Source organism: Mastigoproctus giganteus, chromosome 4, assembly GCF_048544385.1.
Source record: "Mastigoproctus giganteus isolate SK-2022 chromosome 4, ASM4854438v1, whole genome shotgun sequence".
Taxonomy (NCBI): Eukaryota; Metazoa; Arthropoda; class Arachnida; order Uropygi; family Thelyphonidae; genus Mastigoproctus; species Mastigoproctus giganteus.
The window spans coordinates 42,648,402-42,662,483 of NC_143578.1; positions in this window are offsets into that span (position 1 = coordinate 42,648,402).

Below are 14,082 nucleotides of genomic sequence, written 5' to 3' on the forward strand. Positions count from 1 at the left end.
CACATTATTTCTGTTGTGTTAATGCTAAAATAACTTCAGTAATTTTCAGAAGTCAGTGATAAAACAGCCTGACACCGATTGGGACCGTCTCTATCGATATAAACATTCAAAGAAAGAGCATTTACCTGCGCGATCCGCCAAGAATCCTTATAAAATCTTACAGTCATCCCTGGAATAAAGAATTTAAAATAAACATAACGCACTCTGAATCTGCTGTGGGAAGAACAAAGGTCAAGTTGCACTTTTAATATTTGGTGTTTAAGGATGGACAAAGCAAAGGCAGAACAAGTTAACCAGCGTTGGTCATGATCATACCGAGCAGTTTCTTTAACGATAATCTATTTCTTTAATGCCTTGAGTGACCGGGTTTCAAGCCCGCGACTGCTGAATACGGCGCTGTTTCTTGTGTTCTCTTTACCTTGTGAACTCCCCTGACCGTGTGGTCGTCCCGGAGAATAAACAGAAAATTTATTTATTTAGTTTAAGATGAACGTGCACAAATGCCTTAGTTTTATATAATTTCAATGAAAAAGCCATGGTTTTTATTAGAAAGCGAAGGAACAGGTATTTCGCATACTGAGAGAGAGAGAGAGAGAGAGAGAGAGAGAGAGAGAGAGAGAGAGAGAGAGAGAGAGAGAGATGCTTGAAGTAGTTTAGTACCGAGACAACTCGTTGTTAGGCGGGCAGCATTCCACACTAAAATAAATAGCTCCTTTTTGTCTTAAATAGGCAAGCGCTGATTATTTCGAATAGTGCAATTGGTGGTTGGTTGTTGTAGGGTTTTATGCGCATCAGCCACGTGGACCATATTGTGCCATATATATTATGTCCGTAAATTGCGTTTGTTCTGTGGTCAGTTTGCTGGACGAGAAAATCCAGAGTTTCCGGGAGCAAAAACCCTGCTACCCTCGCCCAAGACCGACTAACTCAGCCACATTGTGTAAAAGACCCATAAAAATTCCTTGTGTCATTGACGGAATTCGAACTCGGGCCTTTTCCACCCGGTGTGGTTAGGACAGCAGGACGGCTCTCCTACAAACTGTGCTACTCACGAGGGCAAATAACGCAATGCCAGAACAACTCATTGTGAAGGTGGATAGTACTTCTTGTTGAAATAAACAGTATAGTGCCATATTGTCAGAAGGTAATGAAGTTGGAGAGTCCTATATGTGATTTATATAAGCTCGTCCAAATTTTGTTTAATTTAAAAGCTTAAATGGAAGTATGCAGTTTGCCTGTTTTGCTGGAACTATGAAGCGTTATGAAAAAAACAAACAAACAAAAAAAATGTATATATATATATATATATAGATTGAGGACGCTCTGAAGATCCTTTTTTGTTCGTTTATATATTTCAATCTTGAAATTTTGATGTTATATTCTTGAAAACTATGCATCTTTAATTCTTAGCTATTTAGATCAAAGGGAAAAAAATAGAGAGTTCCTTTGGAACCTCAGAAAGTTGGAGTTACCTTGGAAGATTTTTAAAAATTATTGTTTTGCAACTTTACTTTCAGTAACTGGCTCTTTATCATTTATTTTGAAAAAAGGGATGCTCTGTAATTGCTAATGGGATCTTTTCCTTTTCACTCTGCAAAACACTTTCTTTTGTTAACTGTTATTGAAGATAAATAGATTTGTGTAACCTAATTTCAAGCCATTAATTTTTTCTATTTAATTTAAAAACAATTATTAGTGCGCAATAAACATAGGACTGCATTAGGGACAAGACAGTCTAGGGTCGCGCTGAACTAGGTCAACACACTGCGTAAAAGAAACATGCGTAGTACTTAAACTGTTCTTAACCAATTTTCCACTTCATTTCTTCTTTTATTATAGATCTATTGGGTCCAGTTGAATTTTTTTAGTCTTGTTATTCTGGTCGCTGATGATGTGAGCAGAATGATGTAAAGAGACGGGAGGGAAAGCTAATTCGTTTTTAGATATGCAGAGACGAGTAAAAATGAATAAGTTACATATACAGAATTATTGAAAAGACCTACCGGTAATGTGGATTAAACGATCTCAAACTTTGTCAGCGCATTTCTGAATCATCCTATATACATTAGCGCAAAAACAAAAACAGAATAGCTCAAAATAAGCTGAATTTTTTTGGAAAATTTAGTGTATATACATCGTTTCAGTGGTTTCCGTATAAGATAGTGTCCAACCTTCAAGTTTCGAATTGAAGTTGATATATGATGTGGTGCCTTAACTCTCCTGCAGTTAAGGAAATTTTTCTGTAGTAGCCCTCTGACGATAAATTTTTATTAACTTTTGCAAGTTTTCATAAATATAAAATCACTACTCACACCTGTAGGGTGGGTCCCACCCATCTTTTTGTGTTATAATTTCTCTATAAACAAAAATTATAACTGATAGAAACAAACTTTTCCCAATATACCATGCATTTTATTTATCTTAAGTACTGGATTTATTGTTGAAAAATAACGTATAATATTAATTAAACAAGTTAGTTAATATACTCAGTGAGTTACACTTCATGCGCAGTAATTAGTAATAATTCATGATTTATAAAAAAAAGTAAAGACTTCCTTGTGCGAACCGAGAACATTTCGTTTCTCTGCATGCGCTACATTGTCTATTCATTCTTCCAACCAGTGCTTTAGTTACAATACACGATACACGGATACAACTACAATAAAATAAAATAAAATAAAACAAAAACAGAAGTAGACTGACCATTATGCCCCATCTCAACAGAGGACCACAAGGCCAATAATGGTCAGGGAATCGCTGCATTTCGATCGCTAGACAAATCGCCGCAAAGGCGAATCGATCGAAAGATCAGTCCACCATAGGACAGTATCTGTCCTATTTTTAATTTTCCCTGCATTAGGACCACCGATATTCAAGTCCTCTGCATTGGCGGATCGGATGGTGGACCAGTCTTTCGATCGATTCGCCTTTGCGTCGATTTGGCCTTGTGGTCCTCTATTGAGATGGGGCATAATGGTCAGTCTATTTCTGTTTTTGTTTTATTTTATTTTATTGTAGTTGTTCACATCTCTGCCCGTGATATTTCACATACATTTGGACCTGGTGCCCCTCAGAGGGGGCGCCGTTAAATTTCATTTAATTGGCTATTCAAAATTTAATTGATTATATTTTATTATCTTTGTATTTAGACTTTCTAAATTATCTTCGAGAGTTTCTGCTGCAATAATTTTATTCTCTTCCCTCCCTGTTGGTTTGATCGTTACGTATAATTTCACAATTTTCGCTCTTCTGTCTTGCCATGCTGCTGGCATTTTTATTTATTTTTTATTTTTTAATCATTATTCTCACTTAAGTTTATATCTCAAGCATCATGTAGAGGAAAATGCTTTTTGCTGCCTCTGATATATGCTTTACCCCTTTTTTATGTAAGATTCAGTTTTCAATTGTTTCAAACATTATTCAAATATAAGTATATATATATATAATAAATAAAGAATAATAATAATTGCCGGATTTCTATTGGTCCGATTTTAATGAAATTTGGGATAGCTCGATAGGTCTTCCTAAAAAAACCAAATATAAAATTTTATGAAATCCATCCATTAGGCGCTGAGTGGACGGATATTACATGTGGATGGATGGACGGATATCATGAAGATAACAGGTGATTTACTCATGTTTGCTAATACGCCTAAAATATTCTGAATGGGAGAGGCTTACGTACACTTTTATAAAGTCAAGTCATATTTAAACAGTAGAAATGGGAAATTTTGGTATCAAAGATGTATAAAATACTTTTCTTTTTGGCAATAGGAAGTTAATTATACATCTAACTTTAACGTTAGAAACTTCGGAACGAACAAGTGTTGAAATTTATTCCTCGACCTTTTTAGATGCAAGGAATAGTCCTCCCCACACCGGGTGGAAAAGACCTGAGTTCGATGACGTGAGGAATTTTTATGGGCCTTTTTCACAACGTTGCTGAGTTAGTCGATCTCAGGCGTGGGTACCATAGTTTGTTCGTCCAGCAAACAGAAAATCTACCTCAGAACACACAATTTACTGACAGTATACACAGAGCAATATGGCCTTAGTCGTCGATGCTCCTAAAGCCCTACTACAACAATAACATCATTATACTTTTAATTCAATTGCCGAAATACTAGTGTACCAGTGTTTAGCATCTGCACAATGGGAGCTTTGCCTAATAACGTGTATTTTTTTTATGTCAAGTTTAAAATCAGATTCAACAATAGTATGGAAGCATTGCAAAACAGTAAATTCTTGTTATCCCTGCCAGATTGCATAATACCTTACGAGATCTTTAACAACCGTACCACAGCAGTCATTGCCCCCCCTGTGGAACAGCCACAGTAACATAAAATAAAAAGATAGATAAAAGCAGTTTCTTTAACAAAAGAGTACTGGGGAAAATCAATGGGATGCTTGTCAGTTACCTGCAAATGACAGAACAAGGAACTAAATAAATATCTGATATTTAGCTACTAAATATCAGACTGTTTGTTATCGTTTTTCTAAATCTCCAGAAGGAGATTGAGAAAAACAATGACTGATGAATTGAGAGGGGAGGTATGGTCGATATTGGGATAAGAAAAGGAGGATAGGTAGGTATAGAGAAGTGTTTGTTGAGTTGTATGCTTGGATTTGTCTTTGAGCAGAACACTGATGATAACGACATTGGTTGATTTTGTGAAGTTTACAGATGTAATACTTTCTGCCTCATGCGTCAGTTTATTATGCCTGTAAATTTCATGTGTTCTTTGACATTCTTTGTTTTGCGAGATGAAAAACCAAAAATTCTGGAAAGGGCGCCATGCAATCATCACCGGGAAAACTAACTCGGCCACAGCTTGAAAAAAAAAAACCTCATAAAATTTCTTCCAGTCTGGGGTTACTTTTATGGGCTTTTTATTTATTTATTTTTTTAATGAGACTCGAACATAGGCTTTTCCAAACGGTGCGGAAGGACAGCGATCATAACAACCGTTCTAGAGGCGATATTTATAAAATAGTAGAGTATTAATGGTACTGTAGAATAATTACAATTATAATTATTTAATATCATGCTTCTGTAACAAACAGAAACAATTTACAAGTTTACACTGTATATATAAAGCAATCTCACTGAGTTTCTGACTGGAAAAACAGAGGGTGCGAATCAACTGTGAAAGAGGGTGATAACTCGCATCAGACCGCTACTAGAACTGTTACCAGTATTGTCTGCTAATATAGTGTTTTTTATTTGTGTTTCTTATATTTAAGGACAAATGGAAACTTTTAGAGGATCGCTACTTCCTCACTCAATAAATCTCAGCATCAAGCACTATAAGTTACCTAAGGAAGATTTAGCATTCTTATATAACCAAGGAAGTTGTATGAATAATTGGAAACAGCATGACGTCACAAAGTCACATCTGCGTTTTATACGTGCAAGATACTGTATTTAGTTTCCATAGAGACAACCATTATCGCGTATGATTCTTCTTTTCTGAGAAGAATGCCTTCATACGTAGAGACAAAAGGAAAATATAAGACTTTTTGCATTTTATTTTTCAAGAGAGCCGTAATTTTTTTTAAAGAAATTGTGCGTATTAGTCAAGCAATATGAGTACATGAGCGAGAACGCTCTGTATGGTTTTCCATCAATTCAACGAAACATTTGTCTGATATACGTATTTTTAAAAAAACTTTCCCGAAATCGGGTTTTTCACCCATAATACGCTGATGCATCATCGACTCAGTTGTAGTATCTTTACTCTCTGGATATGCGATGATCTATATATACAAATAAATAAACGAATAAAGGTTATTTTTAGCCTCTAAAATGTGTAATAATAGTGGTATGTACGTTAACACCCCCATTTTCCTGTACACTTCAATTACACGTACTTTCATTGCCCAGACGCCGAAAGTCATCTTGATTCATAGATAAGCGTAAAAAATATCGATTTTCTTTTAACTGATCGTTTTTCGTACCACTCAGAAAATCTCTCCTACCTACACCGATTTTCAAGCCCGGTACCACCAAGGTTAAGAACTTAATTTATAGTATAATTTTATTTTAACTTTCCCTTCCTCAAGAAAGGGCTCGTAACCGTGAAGGGATCTGGATTCACATTTTGAGAACCACAACTCCAGAAAAAAAAAAAAATCTAGAGGTACAAAGTTAAGCACAGAGTAAAAGGTGATAACATTAAATAACCAGTCATTAGAACAATGAAAACTTAGCTAATTCAAGCGGGCGATATCACTTTAAAAGAAAGCTGGAAAGGATACGCAAGGGCATACAAAACAGCCAAGAATGCAGCTCTGCAGCCAAGAGCTTCGCACGTTGGTGGTACAAATCATGATGATTTAGAGGAGGCGCATGTCTTTTAGAACAGCAATCCGCAAACTTTTTAGACTGAATGTCTTCCTATGAGAGAGAGGAATCTTGGTGCGTGATCCTTTCGTTTTTTTGTTTGTCTTCTATCCTTTTTTATGTTTGTAGACTGTACTATAAAGAAGCTCGAAATAAAGAAATTCTTAAAAAAGAATTTCTTTATTTCGAGCGTACGAAGTCTCCAAAAGTGAAGTATTAATATTAGAGAAGCAATGTAACAAGTACCATTATAAAACGAAAATATTTTAATTTAAAATACCAATGTACGTAATTATTATACTGTTCATTACTACACACGGCATCATTTATATTTAAAAATTACACCTAAAATACCTGAAACAATAAAAACCATAACATGAATATTATTATCAATAAAAATCTTCTAATAGTGAATTAAATCGAATTTAAATTAAAACTGAATTGACATACTGAATTAAATTCTAGTTTTATTTAATTTCAAATATTGCTCAGGTGCTGTGAAAACATCCGCACCTCTAGCCCCGTACGTCAAGCACGAGGATACATTAGTACGAGTTTCAGTTGACCGTAGTTCAAGTCCCTGATTTAATTTTATATATACATATATTTAAAATCTTTTCCACATGCTTCATGCATCCGATAGGGCGCGCTGATTGTTGCTTTAAAGATCTAAAGCAAACAACAACAAATGTGTGGTATGGTATAGGATTTTTCTGGCGCATTAGCAACAATGGCTATTATGCGCGAAGTCAAGTTGACAAAACAGGCGTACAAAATAGGTTTAAGTTCAGTTATGATAATTCTCATAAATATATGCTTTATTTCAAATCTGTGTATCTCATTCACCAATTGTCATTTTTTAACTTTATTTTTTACACGCTTCGCGTGTTATAATTACATATATTTCTACTATTTTTATTCTTATTTTTATATATATATATATATATATATATATATATATATATATATATATATATATATTTCTCTAAAATCTTTTCCACACTCTTCATACATCTGATAGGGCGCGCTAATTGCTGCTTTAAAGATCTGAAGCAAAACAACAAAAAACTGTACAAAATTGATTTAATAAGTGAGAATTTACGCATTTAAGTAATGTATCCATTTTTGTTTCTAAAGTCATTATGGAGATAAAGTTACAGTTCAATCTGTTATAATTCAGAACACAAAGAGTGTCCATTATTTACAGTCGAATATTCTGCAGATGCGATGTCTGCAATGGTAGCTACTCTGAAGCACTTAACAGTTATGCGGATAAGCCATTTTCCCCCGACTATTATTATGGAATAACAAAGTGCGGTTATTTTATTTTATTATCTTTATTTTTATCATTATTTTTAACGTAGTATCGTCTAGGATGGATGACTTGATTCTTTATATATAAAACCTATAGTGAATTTTATATATTATTGACTAACAAAAAGGTATGGCTGTTTTTGATTTTTATTATTCTTGAACGAGCTATCTTTTAGAGTGGATATCTTGATTCTTTATATAAAATCTCTAATGCAATTTATATATTCCTTATAAAAATTTCATTATGGTAACAAAGATTTTATTGCGGCTACATGAGAGGACTTTCAGAGGCGATATCACCAGTGATGCATCACCCCTTTTTTTTTATTATGACATTATTCTAAATGGTATAAATCGAACAGACATTTTCCACACCTCTTAAGTGCTAAGATAGATTGTCAGTTGTTACAACTGTATAATATTCGTTCACTCTCTTCTGATGGCGCCACAAAAGTGACCGACCTACCCTAACATGATGATTAAACAGGCGGTGTAGTGTTTCGCATTAATATAGCGATGTCGGATCAAGTCCCTCCGAACGGTCCCCAGTGGAATGATAACATGCGTTCTTTCCTGGTTGACGTCATTGCACGTTTCGTGTAACCGTCTGCATATGACTCAGGGTCTTACAACGAGAAGTGAAATACTCATTGCTAAGGATACCAACAACTAGACAGGTCTCGAAAGAAAAGAAACATGACTCATTTCTTATTTCGTCGTCTTTGAGTTTAGAGGTATAGTCAAGTTCCTGCTCATTATCGACGGGCCATTTTTTTTTTTTTTTTATTAAAAACCTCTTTTACTAACTAGATGTAAAGCTTCGTCATCTCTCTCCCAAGACACAAGATGTCTTGTGATAATGGATTAGTTCGCTCTTTGTAAACATCTGGTCTGTATCAGCCCATGAGCTCTTGTATAACTAGTTGGAACTATAGAGAATTCCCTACTGCGAAGCACTGTTCATATCATAATCTTTGTTATACTCGATAATGAATTTCCTGGAATAATTAATCCTCACGGAATTATTAAATCAGCAGTGATCAGTCTATGACAACAAAGCATGACGCATTATCCCTCCGATTTCTAAGTTTAACAAGTGATTTACGAGATGTGTTGCACGAGATGTTTTGGTATACAGGATTTAGTTTACTGATCCACGTCGACATACTCGTACCCCTGAACGCCGCAGTACTGTATTCTGATTGTAGGGTGTATTTGGTTATATATGATGTGTTGTAATATTAATTCGTGGTAAACATGGCTTTTGGGGGCATTTTTAATGTAGTTAAAATATTCTTTAAACACTATATTTATATAAAAAAAATTCAATACAATTTAATGTAGAACACCAATGAAGGAAGCGACTTACTCGATTAAATTTTTATTTAAATCACCTAAATATATGCTAGTATTTACAAGGTAAGCTGTTAGAAAAACTATATGGCTTACGCCATTAATAAAGTACAGTAGACTGCCGTTATAACGATCCCGCTTATAGCGCTGTCTCGCTTTTAACGCCCTTTTATTTTGGTCTCGTGCAGTAAACTCCCATTACAACTCGTCCCCTTATAGTGCTCTTTAGGGCCAGTTCCTTCGAAAGCACAATAACGGGAGTTTCTGTATACATCTTACCTTGGTCAGTACCGTGGAAGGAGCACAACATCTTAAATAACACCAATTACTTAGCGACAATCTTGAACCTATTTTACACTCAAGCAATACCTTCCCGACTTCTCATGTTCTGATCATTGCTGAGTTCGAATCCAGTCTCGATGCGAAGAACTTTTGTGGTCCGCTAACCTAATTGAAAATCAATATGGGAACCAATTGTTGTCTAAGGCAAAACATAGTTGTTTTTATGTTTTGCCTTAGATTCCGAAAGGAACTATATTCTGTTTGTCCTCGGCTGCTTATTGCACCGATTCAGTTTGCTTTTAAGCTTGTTTTTCTTAATGTAGTATACTGATATGTAGGCGTCTAGTGACTTCAGTAAAAAGCACGAAGAAACGTTAAAAATTCAGCTTCCTTTAGTTAGAAACACATACCATTAATTTTACCGTATTTTTAAGCACGTAAGCATATATGCTTAATGCGCATATTGTTTTCACCATGCCCAACCATCAGCATGTAATAAATTGACTCCTAGTGGATGAATTTTCCTGCTATGTTTACTTTCGAGACTATTAAAAAATTGTCGATCTGTTAGGAATTTCATTAAAATTGGATCGATAGAAATCCAGCCTTTATTATTTCTTTGTCGGTCCGCATATAATAACTCGATTCTTAGTGGATTAGTTTTTGTGAAATTTTATATTTGGTCCTTTTAGAACGACATTTCGAACTTTCCCAAATTTCATTAAAATCTGACCAATAGAAATCTGGAAATTATTATTTCTGTCCGTCCGTCCCCATGTAATAACCTGACTCCCAACGGATGGATTTTAATGAAATTTTCAATTTAACTCTTTTAGAACGATTTGTGGAGCCTTCTCAAATTTTATTAAAATTGGACTAATAGAAATTCGAAAGTTATTAATTTTTTCATAGATATCACATAGGTTTTCCGTATATTGTAGCTGAGGCACTCAATAACATATTTGTTGTCATGTAAGAATAAGTGGACAGTGTGTCGGATGTGCAGAAACGAAATGCTCTCGATTCGCGCATAAAAGTGCGTTATTTTTTGCTTGTTTCTTTTTGGCTGTAAATCATGAATTACTATTTGCTAACGCACCTGAAATTCAACGCACTACTTACATTAACTAGCTTGTTTCTGTGTTAACACTGATCCAGGATAAGAATAGTTCCACTAGCACATAATAACTATATGCCACTGTAGTATATTTGAGAAGAATGGCCACGCAAAACATTGATACAGAGGAGGGATTAGAGTGCTGGATAGGTCCTGTAACTACAGAAGTGACACTGTTTCTTAAAATATTTTCTGTTGTGCGATATATCCAGTTATGTAACATCTTTCTTTAATGCGTCGCTCCAGTGGGTTAAACGGGTTATGGGTAATTTACGAAATGGTGATAAATGACAACAACGTAGCAGTTTGACTGTTAGAATGGAAGAAGCCCAACTTCTTCCATTTCAATTTGGCTTCTTTGAGCAAAGGGAGGGGAGATTGAAGAGGACGTAATGTTTCTTCACTACGTGCATCTGGTGTGCCAGTAGAGAATTGAAAAGAGCATTGCGTAGGCTGCGAAGCGAAGATAAGATGTTATATCTTAAATGTAGGTCACTTCTTGAAATGTCAAATGTGTATAAGAGTAAGAAAAACGAAATGGCGAGGCGAAGTCTATACCGACACACACATGTTTAGTCCGACTGATCGCCAACGTAGTTCGCATTGGCATGTCGCCAGGCCACAGATACAAAGTGGATACAATAGAATGCAATCTATTATCTCTCGTTGCCTAAGATATTTCGCTCCTCATCAATCCGCGCTCTTTGCATTCTCACCTTTTGTAATGAAGCTGTTTCCAGGAGTGAGTGAATGATAAATTTTCACATTAATCACCACAGGATGTCGGTACAAAAAAAAAAAGAAAAGAAAATAGAGGAAAGGAGGCGTGTTTATGTACAGACTGTAACGTGATCCTTTTGGTGCAGTTGTTCCCTAGTAATTTCTGTAAAATGCCATAGCATCAGAACAGCCATTGGAATGCATAGAAATTCCAAAACAACTCTGCGCGCACCCTGGGGATGAATATCCTAAGCAAATTGAGAAAAATAAAAGTGACTATTGTTTGTTTGTGTTGGAAGGAGATGGCTAACGATGGGATGTAGTGCTTGTGTGTTGTGCCACTTTGTAACCTACTAATGGCAGTAAAGTCATAAATAAGAGTAACCTTCTGTGACCAACAATAATAACACGAATATGCCAAACTTATAGCACAATGTACTAAATGTAACCTGAATTATGCTGCTTTATCCATCCACTTTATTATTTAAGTCTATTTTTAAAGTTACTGTACAGGTTATTTTCAATATATTTAAAAACCCCCCGAATCTTTTAATATTGACTGGAGATAATGCTTTAGCATTGTTTGTCTCTGAATGTTTAGCCAACCATAAATGTCACATCTTTGGTGATGTTGTCATACAGTGTTCTCCGTGGCGGCGAAGTCGGTACGATACAGCACCATGTGCCACTTGTTTGAAGAGGTTTGTGTTCCATTCCCGTCGACTATGGGAGGAATTTTTGTTAAGTCCTCTTCAGTCTGCGCGTGTAGCACAGTAGTATCGTCACCGTCCTCCCCACACCGGGTGGAAAAGGCCGGGGTTCGAATCCCATCGTCGATGACGCGAGGAACTTTAATGGGCTTTTTTTTTTTTCACAGTCTGAGACCGAATGTCTCAGGCGGAACCAGCAAGGTTTTTTCCCCAGAAAAACAGGCAAATCGACCAGAGAACACACGCAGTTTACAGACACAATACATATGGGTAGTTGAATTAAAATTCTGTGTGACCTTAATAAATAAATATATATATATATATATATATATCCTCTTCAATCGGGACTGCAGTTAGCCGATCTTAGATGGAGTGTTTCGCCATGAGTTATTCCGGGTCATTCGGCCTAAATAACATGCAGATTTGTCCATGAAAACACACACACACAAAATACGGATACGACCACGAACACCTCAGATGTCATTAAAATAATTGTTTATATTCTATTTTACCATCTGGTGCCAACTAATACCTCCTGTGAGTAGCACACGCTCTTTGAGTAGACCGGGGTTCAAGCCCCTGATTGCTGAATACGGTCGATCTGCCAACCCGCACTGGACCAGTGTGGCAGATTACGGTCCATTTCCCTCAACATGAATCGTTGAGGAGGCTTCCATCCTGCAGTGGGTTGATAATGGCTGCACTTTACTTTACTTTACTTTTAATACCTCCTGTGTAAGCATTTGAATACCTTTTCAATAGTCATCTATCTTAAAAAAACTGCGTGGAGCTCTCTTCCTAATGTCCCTAAGCTGAGCAGCATATTCCATCATTAAGCCAGAACTAATCAATGATAACTGAATTGTGACCACCTACCTAATACCGTCTTGGGCCACCGTTCGGACAGATAACAGCCGCTATTCGCCTAGGAATTGATTCCACGACACGTCTGAAAACGTCCATAGGGATCTACAGCCATTTTTTTCACGGTGTCGGAATAGATAACGGTTGCGTGTCCATTCCCTTTCCAGAACATCTCACAGCTGTCCAGAATTTAGAGGCCAATTAAGATGGGTGATATCTTCGCTGTGTTCCTCGAACCACTCATGCACAGTGTGATTTCAATAATCCGGAGCATTATCGTCTTGGAAGGCGCCTTTTCTGTTCGGGAAACAGTGCAACATGGCAGGGTGCACATGGTCTCCTTAGAGCTGCCGTAGACCTATCCAGTAAAAAGTTGGTCCATATTCACCAGGGGTCTTAGTTTTTGCCAGCAAAACATGCCCCCTATTCAACAGCCACCGTCACCTATCTGGATAATGGGCACCAGCACAATGGGGCCATGGACTCGTGTTGTTTGTGCCATGTACAAAGGCGTCTTCTAGCGTGTTGCACCAGGTATTTAGCATCATCCTACCAGCACACTCCTTTCCAGTCGGAGAGTGTCTAACCAGTGTGTTGCTGACACCCCAGCATTCACTGTCGACGATTCGCTGTCGCACACTGAGACGTATGTGATAACTTATACGTCTCTATGTGCGGCGCATCGTCCTTTGGGACATTGTTCTTGCATTCCCCATATTGTACTGCGACGTCAGTTGTTGTAAAGTGTAAAGTTGTACCTATTGTTAAGCTCGTACAACGCGCTGTATCCTTTGCTCACCACGAACCTTGAGTAATCCTATACAGTTCTGTCGGCAAGAGGTGGTTTAACCCTTTCGGCACCATTCTTTGTACACCTTCACCACAATAGGCCTTGAGCAATCAACAAGACGTGCCGTTTCCGATATGGAAGCACCAGACAAACGAGCTTCCACAATCATGCACTTTTGAAACTCCGTGATATCTTTATTACGTCACATAACTACTGGTTTATTACTTTGACTTGCGCGACCAGTTGCAAATTACCACTGCTCTAGCGTAGGAAGCTGTTTGGCTTTTTATACCGCGAGCTATAGTCCATTGAACAGCATAGTCCATTACGGATGGTGTAGTCACAATTCAGTGATCACTGTATATATCAATTGCGTCAGTTAAAAATAATATTCCTTGATTAGCTTGAAGAATATAGGGTTGATTAGGGGAAACACTTGCTAGTATCGCGGTTTTGATGCTCCACCGAAAACTGCGGAGTAGTCTCGCCAGTGTCACTTGTTTTTTCGCGTACTTATTTTGAATAGATTTTATTTTTTAAGAACGTTTGTTGTCTTTTCTAAAGGCAACGTAGTTAAACCTTATTTAAT